Below are 14,831 nucleotides of genomic sequence, written 5' to 3'. Positions count from 1 at the left end.
TACCCTTATTAAAATGCAAAACATGGAGCTAAAAAATATTTATTTTGGAAAAATTTGATTTTTTTATTTCCATGGCTCTATGTTATAAACTTCCATGAAGAACCTGTAAGTTCTAGGTGCTCAATACACATGTAGATAAGTTCCATAAGGGGTCTGTTTCCAAAGTGGTGTCACTCATGGGGGGTTTCCACTGTTTAGGCACATCAGGGGCTCTTCAATCTCGTGCATGGCATCCACTAATTATTCCAGCATATTTCACATTCAAACAGTTAAATGGCGCTTCTTCCCTTCCAAGCCCTGCCGTGCACTCAAACAGTTGTTTTCCTCCACATATTGGGTATCTACGCACTCAGGAGAAATTGCTGAACAAATTTTATGGAGCAACTTCTCTTGTTGAAAAAAGGAATGTAGTCAGCTTACCGCTCTTAGACGAAATCCCCAGATCTGCCAACGCCCAGCACGGTTCGGGGTGAGCGCCCACAGCAAATGAAGACAAAAAGAGAAATGATCCAGCTGGAGGTGGAGGCAGTTCAGACTTTGTGAGACTTTATTAGACAACTAAAGTGACAAATAGTTCTTCAACAAGAAAAATCTTTACATAGCAAACACCTGGCACACCAGTGAGGAGGATCAACGCGTTTCAACTATGAAGTCTTACTCATGATCTACAAGTAGATCATGAGTAAAGGTACCTTCACACTCAGCGACGCTGCAGCGATACCGACAACGATGTCGATCGCTGCAGCGTCGCTGTTTGGTCGCTGGAGAGCTGTCACACAGACAGCTCTCCAGCGACCAACGATCCCGAGGTCCCCGGGTAACCAGGGTAAACATCGGGTTACTAAGCGCAGGGCCGCGCTTAGTAACCCGATGTTTACCCTGGTTACCAGCGTAAAAGTAAAAAAAACAAACACTACATACTTACCTACCGCTGTCTGTCCCCGGCGCTCTGCTTCTCTGCACTCCTCCTGTACTGGCTGTGAGCACAGCGGCCGGAAAGCAGAGCGGTGACGTCACCGCTCTGCTTTCCGGCTGACCGACGCTCACAGCCAGTGCAGGAGGAGTGCAGAGAAGCACAGCGCCGGGGACAGACAGCGGTAGGTAAGTATGTAGTGTTTGTTTTTTTTACTTTTATGCTGGTAACCAGGGTAAACATCGGGTTACTAAGTGCGGCCCTGCGCTTAGTAACCCAATGTTTACCCTGGTTACCAGTGAAGACATCGCTGGATCGGTGTCACACACGCCGATCCAGTGATGTCAGCGTGAGATCCAGCGACAAAATAAAGTTCTGGACTTTCCTCAGTGACCAACGATCTCCCAGCAGGGGCCTGATCGTTGGTCGCTGTCACACAGAACGATTTCCTTAACGATATCGTTGCTACGTCACAAAAAGCAACGATATCGTTAACGATATCGTTATGTGTGAAGGTACCTTAAGACTTCAAAGTTGAAACGCGTTGATCCTCCTCACTGGTGTGCCAGGTGTTTGCTATGTAAAGATTTTTCTTGTTGAAGAACTATTTATCGCTTTAGTTGTCTAATAAGGTCTCACAAAGTCTGAACTGCCTCCACCTCCAGCTGGATCATTTCTCTTTTTGTCAACTTCTCTTGTTACCCTTATGAAAATGCAAAATTTGGAGCTAGAGCAGATTTAGCTGGGAAAAATTTGATTTTTTTTATTTTCACGGCTTAACGTTATAAACTTCTGTGAAGCACCTGGGGGTTTAAGGTGCTCAATACACATCTAGATAAGTTCCTAAAAGATCTATTTTCTAAAATGGTGTCACTTTTTGAGGATTTCCACTGTTTAGGCACATCAGGAGCTCTTAAAATGTGACATGGAAACCACTAATTATTCCAGCAAATTTTACATTCAAAAAGTGAAATGGCGCTCCTTCCCTTCCGAGCCCTGCCGTGTGCCCAAAGAGTAGATTTCCCCCTACCTATGGGGTATACGCATGCTCAGAAAAAACAAAATGTACTGTCCATTTTCTCCTGTTACCCTCGCGAAAGTAAAAAAAATTAGGTCTAAAGGAAAATTTTTGTGAAAGTAAAGTAACTGTTTATTTTTTTCTTCCACATTCCAAAAATTCCTGTGAAGCACATGAAGGAATAAACTACTTGAATGTGGTTTTAAGTACCTGGAGTGGTGCAGTTTTTAAAATCATGTCATTTTGGGGTATTTTCTATCATATAGGCCCATCAAAGTCACTTCAAATGTGATGTGGTCCCTAAAAAAAATAGTTATGCAAATTTTGTTGTAAAAATGAGAAATCGCTGGTAAACTTTTAACCCTTATAACTTCCTAACAAAAAAAATTACTGTATACACTTGTGTATAAGCCGAGATTTTCAGCACTTTTTTGTGTGCTGAAAATGCCCACTCCGGCTTATACACAAGTCAATAATGCAGGTGGGGGAGGGGGAGCGGCAGCAGGAGCTGTGGCTGTGACACAGTGACAGCAGCAGCTTCAGCCGCTGGCTAACAGAAGACATCATACTCACCCTCCGTCACTGTATCTCCGTCCCTGAATCTCAGTTGTCCAGGCGCCAGTTGCTCTCCTCTCCTGTGCTGTTTGGTCACGTGGTACCATGACAGGATGGGGAAACCCACATACCAGGACAGGACAGGGAGGAGCCACAAACCAAGACAGGACAGGGGGAGCCACATACCAGGACAGGACAGGGGGAGCCACATATAGTAGGACAGGATGGGGGAGCCATGCATAGCAGGACAGGGATGAGGGGACAATGCATACCCGGCTTATACTCGTGTCAATAAGCTTACCCAGTTTTCCGTGGCAAAAGTAGGTGCCTCGGCTTGTACTCGGATCGGCTTATACTCGAGTATATACGGTATGTTTCCAAAATTGTGCTGATGTAGACATGTGGGAAATGTTTTTTTGTTAACTATTTTGTGCGATATGACTCTGATTTAAGGGCATGATATGTAAAAATTTTAAAATTGTGAACTTTTCAAAATTTTTGCCAAATTTCTGTAATTATAACAAACGCAAGTCATATCAAAGAAATTTTATCACTATCATAAAGTACAGTATGTCACTAGAAAGCGGTCTCAGAATCACCGGGATCCATTGAAGCGTTCCAGAGTTATGACCTCATAAAGTGACAGTGGTCAGAATTGTAAAAATTGGCTTGGTCAGGAAGTTGAAATAAGGCTTCGGGGTAAAGGAGTTAAATGGGTTATACAGGAATAAATTAATAGTTTTTTACCATGAGCAAAAAACTAACAGGCAATTACCCTTCTATCCGGCACTATTTCAGAGCAGTCACTGGCTGCTTCTGCTGTATATTCATCTGCTCCACATCAGTGCAGCAGCTCTTCCTTTTCCAGGCTGCTCTGTCAATGGATCGTGACTGCTGAAGTCATGTTGATTGACAGTTGGCTTCCCACAGTTATGCAGTGGGAGCCAGGTGCCAGTCAGCATGACGCCTGCATTCATGCCCGTCAACAGAGAAGAGCAGAAGAGAAGCCGCTGGTCTGTTGACATGATGTCAGCGGAAGCCGCAGAATTGCCGCCAAGAGTGGTCAGTAATCACTGTGCTGATCAGTACTAGGCACAGCAGGCAGGTAATTAGCAACTATCTTACTGTTAGTTCTTAGGCGCACATTAAAAAATATAATATACTGTAGTCATGGATGACCCCTTTAAGATCTGCATGAGAATCTGCCTCCAGAGATTATTTTAAATGAAAGGTGGTATTACCAGTGTGAGACATTCAACTAAGACAGAACAGTAGAACTGAACTTTGTTTTATAACAAACTCGTTAGCAGCGGCAGCTCTTACAGTCTTACAGCTCTGCTGTATTGTAACCAGGATTACTCATTCAGAAATGTAGAATGTCTGTAGTATATATACACTACATCCATATGCAAATGAGGTGGGGAAGCAAACATATTAATTCTGTTCTATAAAGGCGATGAATTACACTGTATGTATTGCTTGCAAAATTGATGAATAATTAATGCACAATAAGTATTAATGAGCGCACATGTGGAAATCCGTGTTTTGGTCCCCAACCCAAACTTTATTTCAAAGTTCAGTTCTGGTACCAGTACTGTACCTGAACTTTAACCAGAACCCGTACCCTATTGAAAAGAATGAGGTCCGAACTTTTAAGCTGGAAAATTCTCTCTCTCCTCCTTGCAACCAAAGACTCGTATTGCTCGTAGTTCTCTCATTGTAGATACAGAAAATACTTTGAAATATACATTTGATAAGGAAATATAATAGAGACATAGAGAAGACTTAATAGCTGTCTACAAATATCTGAAGGGATGTTACCGTGTAGAGGGATCATCATTATTCTCATTTGTACATGGAAACACAAGAAGCTATGGAATGAAACTAAAAGGGAGAAGATACAGATTAGATATAAGGAAAAACTTTGACAGTGAGATCAATCAATGAGTGGAACAGGCTGCCACGAGGTGGTGGTGAGTTCTTCTTCAATGGAACTCTGCAAACAGAGACTGGACAAACATCTGTCTGAGATGGTTTAGTGAATCCTGCATTGAGCAGGGGGTTGGACATGATGAACCTTGACGTCCCTTTTGACTCAAACTTTCTATGATTATTTCGCATTATGTGGTGATATTAGAGGCGGAGCCACTGTAAAATAAAACATCATATGACAAAACAAAAAAAACAAAACATGAAAGTGTGTACATAGAACAGCAAAGAATACCAGCAATCACAGAAAAGGGATTATTATTATTGTTATTCATTTTTATATCGCCATTTATTCCATGGCGCTTTACATATGAAAAATAGGGTAAAACTGATGTTCTTGTTCAAGCTCTTGGGAAGTAAAGTATTTAAGGTACATACAGTTTATATGTGGACTCGAGTTGGTCCAGTCTCTGACTTATCTTGCCCCTGCAGATATTAATGTCAATCTGGTAAATGCCTCCGACTCTGAGACGTGTGCTGTCACATTGGTGATGTGATAAAAAATGTGGCGGCAAGGTTTTAAGTGTGGATGGTCCTTCTGGACCATTACTGTTGTGATTCTGTTCACGTGTTTCCTCTCACAGACTTTGAGTTGTTGTGTATTCAGTCCAGTGCAAATCATATAACATGGACAGGTGGCATAGTAAATCACAGAATTAGATATATAAGAAATGTGCTTTTTTATCTTATATATTTTAGAGCCACTGGAATCAGTAAATGTATCTCTATGAACCAACCACATGGAACACATCCATATTTAGGGTCATAATTATCAAGAAAGGTGGTCAAATCAGGAATGTGTCATCGATGTAACATGCCAGAAAGAGGACGCGGTCCATCGATGACTGCTGAACTGACAGGAAGTGGTCCCTCTCGCACAGCCCCAAAAATGTTAGCGTATGATGGGGTGAAGGAAGCCCCCACTGCTATTACCTGTAGCTGCAGGTAGAAGGATCCCTTAAAAACAAACAAATGATGGGTTAAGGTGAACTCCAACAATTCCAATACTAGAGAGTTAATGCTAGGTGGTAAATTAAATATATTTAAGAAACATTTGGTTGCCGCCAAACCATCGGTATGTTTTATGTTGGTATATAGGGAATCAATGTCACATGTAACCAATAAGTTGTCATTACCGATATAGAGGCCATCAACCTTCTTAAGGAGTTCTCAGAAATAATGGAAGAAATTCCACCAAAGGTTAGAGATTAGAATTTATCCAGAATTTGGCTCTAGGATTTGTCTTGTTTGAATATCTCCTTGGTCTTCATGGTGTTTGGTTAATGGTGCCTCTTGCTTAATTGGCAGCCTTTGTGGCCTTTCAGAAAAGGTATGTATATACTGACAGACCACGTGACACTTAGATGGCACACAGGCGGACTTCCTTTCACTACGCATTTGACTTATGCAGGTAATTGCTTGCACCTGAAATTTTTAGGGGATTCATCCCAAAAGGGGTGAATACATATGTGCATGACAATTTTTAGTTATTTGATTCCATAACTTTAAATTATGGCTATATTTTTGTAATACCATGATGCACTACTATGCAATAGGGTGCGGATGTTACCTGTTATGAACAGGTAATTCAGAACCACAATGGACCTTGAAGTTCAGAGCAATCAAGGTGACCTGACATTTAAAAAAAAACATAGGACGAGCTCTGAGACGTGGAAACTCTGCTGACCGCAATCCCTAATCCTAACACACCACACTAGAGGTAGCCGTGGATTGCGCCTAACGCTCCCTATGCAACTCGGCACAGCCTGAGAAACTAACTAGCCCTGAAGATAGAAAAATAAGCCTACCTTGCCTCAGAGAAATTCCCCAAAGGAAAAGGCAGCCCCCCACATATAATGACTGTGAGTAAAGATGAAATACAAACACAGAGATGAAATAGATTTAGCAAAGTGAGGCCCGACTTACTGAATAGACCGAGGATAGGAAAGATAGCTTTGCGGTCAACACAAAAACCTACAAACAACCACGCAGAGGGGCAAAAAGACCCTCCGCACCGACTCACGGTACGGAGGTGCTCCCTCTGCGTCTCAGAGCTTCCAGCAAGCAAGAAAAACCAATATAGCAAGCTGGACAGAAAATATAGCAAACAAAAATAACACAAGCAGAACTTAGCTTATGCAGGATAGAGAGGCCACAGGAACGATCCAGGAGGAAGCAAGACCAATACTAGAACATTGACTGGAGGCCAGGATCAAAGCACCAGGTGGAGTTAAATAGAGCAGCACCTAACGACTCAACCTCATCACCTGAGGAAGGAAACTCAGAAGCCGCAATACCACTCTCATCCACCAAAGGAAGCTCATAGACAGAACCAGCCGCAGTACCACTCACGACCACAGGAGGGAGCTTGGCCACAGAATTCACAACAGTACCCCCCCCTTGAGGAGGGGTCACCGAACCCTCACCAGAGCCCCCAGGCCGACCAGGATGAGCCACATGAAAGGCACGAACCAGATCGGCAGCATGGACATCAGAGGCAAAGACCCAGGAATTATCTTCCTGACAATAACCTTTCCACTTAACCAGATACTGGAGTTTCCGTCTCGAAACACGAGAATCCAAAATCTTCTCCACAATATACTCCAATTCCCCTTCAACCAAAACCGGAGCAGGAGGATCAGTAGATGGAACCACAGGTGTCACGTATCTCCGCAACAATGACCAATGGAACACGTTATGGATGGAAAAAGAAGCCGGAAGAGTCAAACGAAAAGATACAGGATTAAAAACCTCAGAAATCCTATATGGACCAATGAAATGAGGCTTAAATTTAGGAGAGGAAACATTCATAGGAATATAACGAGATGACAACCAAACCAAATCCCCAACACGAAGTCGGGGACCCACACAGCGCCTGCGGTTAGTGAAACGTTGAGCCTTCTCCTGGGACAAAGTCAGATTGTCCACTACATGAGTCCAAATCTGCTGCAACCTATCCACCACAGTATCCACACCAGGACAGTCCGAAGACTCAACCTGCCCTGAAGAGAAACGAGGGTGGAACCCAGAATTGCAAAAAAACGGTGAAACCAAAGTAGCCGAGCTGGCCCGATTATTAAGGGCGAACTCAGCCAAAGGCAAAAAGGACACCCAATCATCCTGATCAGCAGAAACAAAACATCTCAGATATGTTTCCAAGGTCTGATTGGTTCGTTCAGTCTGGCCATTTGTCTGAGGATGGAAAGCCGAGGAAAAAGACAAATCAATGCCCATCCTAGCACAAAAGGCTCGCCAAAACCTCGAAACAAACTGGGAACCTCTGTCAGAAACGATGTTCTCTGGAATGCCATGTAAACGAACCACATGCTGAAAAAACAATGGCACCAAATCAGAGGAGGAAGGCAATTTAGACAAGGGCACCAAATGGACCATCTTAGAGAAGCGATCACAAACCACCCAAATGACCGACATTCTTTGAGAGATGGGGAGATCCGAAATAAAATCCATAGAGATATGCATCCAAGGCCTCTTCGGGACCGACAAGGGCAAAAGCAACCCACTGGCACGAGAACAGCAGGGCTTAGCCCGAGCACAAATCCCACAGGACTGCACAAAAGAACGCACATCCCGCGACAGAGACGGCCACCAAAAGGATCTAGCCACCAAATCTCTGGTACCAAAGATTCCAGGATGACCAGCCAACACCGAACAAGGAACCTCAGAGATAACTTTATTCGTCCACCTATCAGGGACAAACAGTTTCTCCGCTGGGCAACGGGCAGGTCTATTAGCCTGAAATTTTTGCAGCACCCGCCGCAAATCAGGGAAGATGGCAGACAAAATTACCCCCTCTTTGAGAATACCCGCCGGCTCAGACAAACCCGGAGAATCGTGCACAAAACTCCTAGACAGGGCATCCGCCTTCACATTTTTAGAGCCCGGAAGGTACAAAACCACAAAGTCAAAACGGGAGAAAAACAGCGACCAACGAGCCTGTCTAGGATTCAACCGTTTGGCAGACTCGAGATAAGTCAAGTTTTTGTGATCAGTCAAGACCACCACGCGATGCTTAGCTCCTTCAAGCCAATGACACCACTCCTCGAATGCCCACTTCATGGCTAGCAACTCTCGATTGCCAACATCATAATTTCGCTCAGCAGGCGAAAATTTCCTGGAAAAGAAGGCACATGGTTTCATCACCGAGCAATCAGAACTTCTCTGCGACAAAACAGCCCCTGCTCCAATTTCGGAAGCATCAACCTCGACCTGGAACGGAAGCGAAACATCTGGTTGGCACAACACAGGGGCAGAAGAAAAACGACGCTTCAACTCCCGAAAAGCCTCCACAGCAGCAGAAGACCAATTGACCACATCAGCACCCCTCTTGGTTAAATCAGTCAACGGTTTAGCAATGCTAGAAAAATTAGCGATGAAGCGACGATAAAAATTAGCAAAGCCCAGGAACTTCTGCAGACTCTTCAGAGATGTAGGCTGAGTCCAATCATAAATGGCCTGAACTTTAACAGGGTCCATCTCGATAGTAGAAGGAGAAAAAATGAACCCCAAAAATGAAATCTTCTGAACACCAAAGAGACACTTTGACCCCTTCACAAACAAAGAATTAGCACGCAGGACCTGGAACACCATTCTGACCTGCTTCACATGAGACTCCCAATCATCCGAGAAGACCAAAATATCATCCAAGTACACAATCAGGAATTCATCCAGGTACCCCCGGAAGATGTCATGCATAAAGGACTGAAACACTGATGGAGCATTAGAAAGTCTGAATGGCATAACCAGGTACTCAAAATGGCCTTCGGGCGTATTAAATGCTGTTTTCCATTCATCGCCCCGTTTGATACGCACAAGATTATACGCACCACGAAGATCTATCTTGGTGAACCAACTAGCCCCCTTAATCCGAGCAAACAAATCAGACAGCAGCGGCAAGGGGTACTGAAATTTGACCGTAATTTTATTTAGAAGGCGGTAATCAATACAAGGTCTCAGCGAACCATCCTTCTTGGCCACAAAAAAGAAACCCGCTCCCAATGGCGACGATGACGGGCGAATATGACCCTTCTCCAAAGACTCCTTCACGTAACTCCGCATAGCGGCGTGCTCAGGTACAGATAAATTAAACAGTCGACCCTTAGGAAACTTACTACCAGGAATCAAATCGATAGCACAATCACAATCCCTATGCGGAGGTAGGGCATTGGACTTGGGCTCATCGAATACATCCCGGTAATCAGACAAGAACTCTGGGACCTCAGGAGGGGTGGATGATGAGATAGACAGAAATGGAACATCACCATGTACCCCCTGACTACCCCAGCCGGACACAGACATTGATTTCCAATCTAATACTGGGTTATGGAATTGTAGCCATGGCAACCCCAACACGACCACATCATGCAGATTATGCAACACCAGAAAGCGAATATCCTCCTGGTGCGCAGGAGCCATGCACATGGTCAGCTGGGTCCAATACTGAGGCTTATTCTTGGCCAAAGGCGTAGCATCAATTCCTCTCAATGGAATAGGACACTGCAAGGGCTCCAAGACAAACCCACAGTGCCTAGCAAACTCCAAGTCCATCAAATTCAGGGCAGCGCCTGAATCCACAAATGCCATGACAGAATAGGAAGACAAAGAGCAGATCAAAGTAACGGACAAAAGAAATTTCGACTGTACCGTACCAATGGTGGCAGACCTAGCCAACCGCTTAGTGCGCTTAGGACAATCGGAGATAGCATGAGTGGAATCACCACTGTAGAAACACAGCCCATTCTGACGTCTGTGTTCTTGCCTTTCAGCTCTGGTCAAAGTCCTATCGCACTGCATAGGCTCAGGTTTATGCTCAGATAATACCGCCAAATGGTGCACAGATTTACGCTCGCGCAAGCGTCGACCGGTCTGAATGGCCAAAGACATAGACTCATTCAGACCAGCAGGCATATGAAATCCCACCATGACATCCTTAAGGGCTTCAGAGAGACCCTTTCTGAAAATAGCTGCCAGCGCACATTCATTCCATTGAGTGAGCACGGACCACTTTCTAAACTTCTGACAATAAATCTCTATCTCATCCTGACCCTGACACAGAGCCAGCAAATTTTTCTCTGCCTGATCCACTGAATTAGGTTCGTCGTACAGCAATCCGAGCGCCAGAAAAAACGCATCAATATTACATAATGCAGGATCTCCTGGCGCAAGGGAAAATGCCCAGTCTTGAGGGTCACCATGTATTAAAGAAATAATGATTTTAACTTGTTGAACTGGGTCACCAGAGGAGCGGGGTTTCAAAGCCAGAAACAGTTTACAATTATTTTTAAAATTCAAAAACTTAGCTCTATCTCCAGAAAACAACTCAGGAATAGGAATTCTAGGTTCTAACATAGGATTCTGAACCGCTAAATCTTGAATGTTTTGTACTCTTATAGTGAGATTATCCATCAAAGAGGACAGACCCTGAATGTCCATGTCCACACCTGTGTTCTGAACCACCCTGATGTAAAGGGGAAAAGAAAGACAGAACACGGTGCAAAGAAAAAAAAATGGTCTCAGAACTTCTCTTTTCCCTCTATTGAGAAGCATTAGTACTTTGGGCCTCCAGTACTGTTATGAACAGGTAATTCAGAACCACAATGGACCTTGAAGTTCAGAGCACACAAGGTGACCTGACATTTACAAAAAAACATAGGACGAGCTCTGAGACGTGGAAACTCTGCTGACCGCAATCCCTAATCCTAACACACCACACTAGAGGTAGCCGTGGATTGCGCCTAACGCTCCCTATGCAACTCGGCACAGCCTGAGAAACTAACTAGCCCTGAAGATAGAAAAATAAGCCTACCTTGCCTCAGAGAAATTCCCCAAAGGAAAAGGCAGCCCCCCACATATAATGACTGTGAGTAAAGATGAAATACAAACACAGAGATGAAATAGATTTAGCAAAGTGAGGCCCGACTTACTGAATAGACCGAGGATAGGAAAGATAGCTTTGCGGTCAACACAAAAACCTACAAACAACCACGCAGAGGGGCAAAAAGACCCTCCGCACCGACTCACGGTACGGAGGTGCTCCCTCTGCGTCTCAGAGCTTCCAGCAAGCAAGAAAAACCAATATAGCAAGCTGGACAGAAAATATAGCAAACAAAAATAACACAAGCAGAACTTAGCTTATGCAGGATAGAGAGGCCACAGGAACGATCCAGGAGGAAGCAAGACCAATACTAGAACATTGACTGGAGGCCAGGATCAAAGCACCAGGTGGAGTTAAATAGAGCAGCACCTAACGACTCAACCTCATCACCTGAGGAAGGAAACTCAGAAGCCGCAGTACCACTCTCATCCACCAAAGGAAGCTCATAGACAGAACCAGCCGCAGTACCACTCACGACCACAGGAGGGAGCTTGGCCACAGAATTCACAACAGTTACCACTTTGCTATGGCAGTTACAAAAATAAGAAAATGAAGTTTGTGACACCAGGGTACACTTAATTAACCTTTGTTTCCTGGTAGTGTGATGTAATGTGATGCACTCCAAATAGTCCAGAAAACAGGAAGGCCAGGCAGGCTACTGATAAACTTTACTTGTTGCACAAATATACAGGTACAGCCAGATAAACCATAATTTAAAAGAGATTCAATTCCAATGCAGCAATCACAGTTACTTTCCGGTATAGCAATGCAGATATAACATTGCTGCACTCATTCATAAGTCTCAACTTCTTAGATGCACAGTCCTGATCACACAGATGTCTGAGCTGAGGCTGGGGTTTCTCTTTTACAGGTCTTCAGGCTGTTTCTTACCTGCTCTTTCAGCAACACACTGGTACACACAAAAGGTTTCATTCTCTCTCAGTGCTAGGCCAGGACCTAGTAGTGATGTGTTGTTTGCGAATGATCAGACACAAAAAGTCGGCTCCCTGCTGTGAACAATGGGAGTCGGTACCCCAGTGAGATCCACTATATTCTCTGAATGGCTCTCACTGGGCGTAAAATCCCAATGTTCAGCAGACGTAACTCTGTCCACCCAAACAAAACTCCACCCACTCATCAATTAATTGGTTCCTGGAAATTGGGCACAGTTTTTGCGGTAGGTGGGTGGGGTTTCAGACGCCTGAACACGTATTCAGTAGGGATCCTTTTAGGATCCAAAAAGAGTCGGCTCTTTTTGGTGAGCAGAGCCATGAGAGCCGGATCACCAAAAAGAGCTGGACTGACCACCACTAGGACCTAGTCATGAGGTCTAACCATGTGGCCTTATGGCCATATTTGGAAAGCAGGGCTGCTTTGTTAACTCTTAACAACCTCCTGATAGAAGAACATAATAAGTCCATCACTGTATACCTATATATACCAATTCTATGTACTGAATTCTAATGTACATTATCTGCAAAAATGGAAAACATTCGGCAAACCTAATGAGTTAGCTTCTAGCTGTGCTACATTTTAAAGGCACATACAGTACAACTTTGGTTCATTACATTTTTCTCACTTCACTTCACCAACTTAGACTATTTAGTGCTGATGCATCACACAAATTGGATTACAAAAATATTTAAACACGGGTTGTAATGTAACAAAATAGGTAAAAAGCCAAGGGAATGAATACTTTAGCAAGCCATTGTACTGAATCTTTTCTAGCAAATCTATATATCATTCTGCTTGGCTTCTTATTTTTCCATTTTGTCTGTAGATTGGACTGCATGTACAACAGGAGAGATTCAGTTTAAATAGGTTGTGACACAGATAGATTTTATACCTCAAACTCCACACAACACGCTATAACATTTAATTTTTAGTTAAAAAAGATGCATTTTCTGAATCGTAAACAAGTTTGATATGTTACATTATAGCCACAGTTAAGTGTGGTTGATTGTTAGTGATCTGGGTCTTGTGACCCCCAGCAATAACTTCAACAAATAGGTAGAAGCGCAAAGTTTTTCTTTAATTAACCGTTAATGACTGCCGATATGTCTTTTAGATGACCTGAGATATAAGAGAATAACATCCCCATACAGGTGGCAATCCACAGGCTGCCGGCTGTCCACTATAGCTGACAACTTGCTGCATTAGCCAAGATCAGTATTTGCTCCATCCAACTCTTTTTAACCCCTTAGATGCTGCTGTCAATAGTGACATCATATAAATGGTTAACAGAGTGTGGGGGCTTCCTATTTATCCCAATTGGTGCCCTCAGATCATGATTGTGTGGTCCTGATGTTTGCAATGGCAATTCATGACTAAATAGCAGCCTTTGAGTCTTGACGGCAATCGTAATCTGTTCAGAAGTTACCGGCATTTAGGTGGTAAAAATCCACATTTTCATTTCTGCCATAGCCCTTTGCATTAATTCCTGAAAATCTCCTGAAGGGTTAATAAACTACTTGACAGCAGTTTTCAATATGTAAGGGGGTGCTGTTTTTAAAATGTTATAACTTTTGGGGGTTTCCCAATATATGAGACCCCTAAAGACACTTCAAATATGGATAGGTCCCTAAAAAAATAAATTTTGTAAATTTCCTTGAAAAAATGAAAAATTACTGCTACATTTTTAAACCTTAAACAAAATAAAAGAACATTTTCTAAATGATTCTGATCTAAAGCAGACATGTGGGAAATGCTATTTATTAATGTTTTTGTGTGTTATGACTATCTGGATTAAAGGGATAATCATTCAAAGCTTGAAAATTGCTAATTTTTTATCATTTTTCTCAAGTTTCTGATTTTTTTTTATAAATAAGCACAAAACATATAGACCTAAATTTACCATTATCATAAAGTATAATGTGTCATGAAAAAGGAAAATCACTGGGATATGTTGAAGCGTTCCAGAGTTATTACCACATAAGGTAACATTCGTCAGATTTCAAAAATTTGGCTCCATCACTAAGGGGTTAACCATGCAGAAAGCAGTTTATGGACCCATAAACTCTCTATTCAGCCAGTGGGCTTCTCTACTTGTGCTTGAGCATTAACTGAACACTGTTTACGACTTATAGGACCCGGACCCCCACCGATTGTCAGTACCAAAGTGAGGCCACAATATATAAAAAATATTTCAAAGCTTAGATACCCTCTGTTACATACTGCCTTCCTGCTTAATTCATGCTTACATGTAAGATATATATATATAAATATATATATATATGTATATATATATATACAGTAAAGGCCAAAAATTTGGACACACCTTCTCATTTAAAGACTTTTCTGTATTTTCATGACTATGAAAATTTAACATTCACACTGAAGGCATCAAAACTATGAATTAACACATATGGAATTATATACTTAACAAAAAAGTGTGAAACAACTGAAATTATGTCTTATATTCTAGGTTCTTCAAAGTAGCCACCTTTTGCTTTGATTACTGCTTT

The sequence above is a fragment of the Ranitomeya imitator genome, chromosome 6 (assembly GCF_032444005.1).
Source record: "Ranitomeya imitator isolate aRanImi1 chromosome 6, aRanImi1.pri, whole genome shotgun sequence".
NCBI lineage: Eukaryota > Metazoa > Chordata > Amphibia > Anura > Dendrobatidae > Ranitomeya > Ranitomeya imitator.
The sequence above is the reverse complement of the archived record's forward strand: the minus strand, read 5'-3'. Positions refer to the sequence as shown.